We start from the raw sequence: 4,323 nt of genomic DNA on the forward strand, positions 1-4,323 counted from the left end.
AATTGCTATGAGCTGCTCCTGCTACTGCTATATGATGAATTGCTATGAGTTGCTGCTGGTATATGATGAATTGCACACTGCTGCTGCTGTTGTATGATGAGTTGCTATGAGCTGCTGCTGCTATATGGTGCTTTCAGGTGGTGCTGCTATATGATAATAACCAGCCACTTGGACCATCGAATTTCAATAAATAATTGTTCTTCATTTAAATGTGGGCCATGCGTTCTTCGTTTAAATTAGGCAATGGGATCTCTATGGAAGACATTGACCAAAGTAGATTGTGCCAAGTAGATGGTATCTTTGTATTTGCATTTTGAACAAATAGTGATGGTCTGTTTTCCTATCATATTAATTACTGCACTGGGTTCAATTTGTGATGTTTGCAAGTCAAATTAATTTTCATATGGGCAGCAAAATGAAAAAAATATAATGCAATCTAGACTTTTCATTGATCATACCAAAGATAACCTGAAAAGGAAGGCAATGAAAAGAACTGGTTGGCTTATTACCTGGAGCTTATATTCACAGGTGCTTATTTTCTTAGGATAACTCGTAATAACTATCCCTAAGAAACTTGGCCAATAGAACTGACATACAAATAACATGTCACGATGATTGCAATGGAGGAGTGACCTACCATAGCACACTGTATAGGTTCACCGCTGCCTCTCCTTTTTTTGTGATGTTCCATGAAATTGCCACATACATCTTGTACTTTTTCATTGTGTAACCCTATCTGCAAGTTGACACGGCTAATTTAACACATCTCTACATGATAATACATTGCATATCCCTTGCGCATATTTAAACCACCTATTAATGATTGTGTGCGTAGCATAAACTAGCCATGACTCTGTGTGCTGGACTAGCAGGCACTCTAAGGGAGCCTGTAGTGCACTGGAATTCCTACATGCCACCTATGATTTTGTGTAATGTACTGCCTCTGTTCCTAAATATATGTCTTTGTAGAGATTCCAGTATGGACCACATACAGATGTATATAGATGCATTTTCGAGTGTAGATTCACTCATTTTGCTCCGTATGTAGCCTATAGTGGAATCTCTATAAAGACTTATATTTAGGAACGGAGGTACGAGGTAGTATCATGTATGACATCTACATATCTAATTTAGCAGCCAGTAGTAGAAATCATTGTCTGCACAAAGGGATTACTGGTCGAAAATCCTAGCAAAGCACGCTGGCAGGCACACAACAATACAAGAGGGAGAGACGCACTTACAAGATCATAGCAATGCCTCAGTCCAGGATCTTGGTTGGCCAAGCTGTTAGATCCAAAAGAAACATCGTCCTTGTAGTTTTTGCCAGCTGCATAACAGGTAACAGCGACCTGTTAGTATATTTGAAGTACATCGGGCAGGTAATGCTGGACCGGTTTAAAGGTGACAAGTACCTAGGCCGTGGCGGGTGCTTGGCATCTTGCCAAACGGTGGGGATCAGGTTAGAAATGTCATCGACGTTGCGCTGGCTGTCGGGGTCCGGTAAGGAGATCTAGAACCGTCGAGTAGGATGTTTGTGGAGTAGCTCTGGTAGGGTGGACTACGGTGTGGGCAAAGTGGATCTGTGGCCGTGGACGAGGGCGTCGGTGAAGCTGCTCCGGTGGTTGGGTTAAGGATGGTGTCGACGATGCGGATTTGTGGCCGTGGACGGGGCGTCAGAAGCTGCTCCGGTAGGTTGGATGCGGGTGCGACGAAGCGGATCTGTGGCCGTGGACTTGTGAGTTGGCAAAGCGGCCCTGGTAGGGTTGAGAATGGTATAGGCGAAGCTACTCCGGTAGGGTTGATGATGGTATCGGTGAAGCGGCTCCGATAGGGTTGAGGACGGTGTCGGCGAAGAGGATCAGAGGCCGTCGATGGGGCGGCTCCGGGGGGTGTGGACAAAGCGTCTCCGGTGGGGAGTACGAATGAGCCACTACAGATGCGCTGCGGTTGATGAGAGTACCGGCGAAGCAGATCCGGCGCCATGGACAAGGCCGGCACTGAATGGGCTGTGGTACAGTGGTGGATGAGCAGTCTACTTGTTTCTAGTGGAGGTGGGAGCGGTAGATGCGGCCGCATAAGTAGATCCGACGAGGTGCACGCCGCTGGCAGTGAATGGGCTCTGGTACGCCGGTGGATGAGCAGTCTAGGGTTTTGAGAGGGGAGGGGTAGAAAGGCCGATGAAGTACGGACGATGTGATGTAAGATGCTCTGGTGCTATGGAGTTAGTCGTTTTTGCAGGAGGGGGAGAGGAAATGGGGGTGCCCTGTGGTGGGGGGAACCGGAAGTTACCAAAGCAGCCTCGACCTATTATGTAGATGAGGGCGGTATTGTTACTGTTGTTCTCTGTGCACCAAGGATAAAAGGAGAATTTCGCATGCTAAAGACTAGGTGGCGGAAATTTTAGAAGGAGACTGGAGATTTTGCCACCCGCTGGATCGTTCATATCCAGTTTCAACTAATTTTGGACCATGCTAGCGGGAAGGTCATGCGAGACTGTGTACATGGGGCACGTGTCAGTAGTTAATAACTGGTGTGAAGTCCACCCCGGGAAAAAAGACAATAACTCGGGATGATGCGCCGATAACTTGGACGTTCACACGGGCGCGGCCAATCATACAGGTGTAGAGGCGCGTTCACAAAAAAAGGATCAAACGCTCAGCCTATGTATTTCTCGTGTAAATAGATAATTTAGTGCCATTGGTTATTTACTTTAAATATAATGCATTGACATGTTAGTGTAGAGGCGCACAAAAAGAAATGGATATTGTAGTCCCACAAATAAAATGGATATTGTAGTCCGCTACTTAAAAGTCTTACCTCATATGATTACATAGCCTCCATTTCATAAATTGCATACCAATTGAATTCATATATGAATATTAAATATATTAATTCATGATAGAACCTTAAATCATCCAAGACTAATGGATTTGAATGCAAGAGTAACAATGGTGCATGTACATGATAGCTACATTGGTTGTTTGAAGAAACATCACTGTAACTTTGGCATGCACAATTGAAAAGGTTTATTTAGATAGAAAAAATGTGATATGTGAGTGTCCAATCTTTATAGCGTTGAATCGATATTGTACCTTTGGCCACGATACGACGTAGATATTGATTTATGTTCAAGCGATGCACGTCCACGATCGCTAGATAGTGATACGTGAATGAATTGTGCAATCTCTCTCATAGGCATACATATCTCATTTCCCCGTGGGCATTGGAATCACACACGCGCACTTCGTGTATTTCTCTCCCTCCGTCAAGGTTAGAATTCGTCTTTCCACCCCGTCCTACAAGTCTCTCACACAGAAACACACACACTCTCTCTATCGAACATGCCCACCCCTTTAATTCTGCCCACCCACAACAACTAATGTCTCAAAGGATAATTATGTCTCTCCCACATATGCCTTATTAAGGTTAACTCGAGTTCCGGAACCATATGAATACATACAATGGGATTCCAGCAGAGCACCTTTTGTTTTGAGATTTATCTCTCTCTCTCTCTCTCTCTCACACACACACACACACACACACTCACTCACACACACACACAAGTGCGCGTGCGTAGACATTGTTTATCGCTTCATTTTTTCCGGCACTTGCATGCACACCGTTTGTTTATATCCGTGATGCTTTAAGTATGCTTCGCACACAACCTATCTACCTATCCTTAATATAGATATGGGTCACACAAACTCCTTCTCCCTACTAGCAAGATGCCCATGCGTTGCACGGAACATCAAGATGCATTTGTATGAGTAGTTTATCTTGTGGGAGAAAAAGATGAACGAGGGAATGCCTTATTTGCAAATGTGGAGAGGGGTGTGGGTATCTTTTTGCAAAATTGCCATAGTTTCCTTCCTATCCGTTAGATATAATGTTTTTTGAAAGTTAACGACAGTGGGAGAGGCTCCCACTGACTTTTGTATTACTCACAACAGAACAGTTACATGGGTGTTACAATGGGTTTTAGCCCCCCCGGCCGCACTGGTTGCATAAACAACTACTAGTGGTCCAAACTTACGATGTAATCAGAGAGAAAAGGATGGAATTTCTCTGGACAATTGTGGACTACTAGGCCCAGTAGATTTTTGAATCTAGCTAGCCATGCCACGAAGGAGTGCGGAATCCCCCTGAAATGTTGGTTGTTTCTCTCTATCCACAAGCTCCAAGCAGCAAGCAGAAACACATCCATGAATAGTGATTGATGCCAACTATCCTTTCCCCCATGTAAGATGGCTAACCTGTTGGTTCCTCCTGGCCAGGACAGCCCAACTTTACTCCAGCATTGCTGGGCGAAGGGGCACACGAAGA

This window comes from Triticum dicoccoides, chromosome 2A, assembly GCF_002162155.2.
Source record: "Triticum dicoccoides isolate Atlit2015 ecotype Zavitan chromosome 2A, WEW_v2.0, whole genome shotgun sequence".
Lineage (NCBI taxonomy): Eukaryota > Viridiplantae > Streptophyta > Magnoliopsida > Poales > Poaceae > Triticum > Triticum dicoccoides.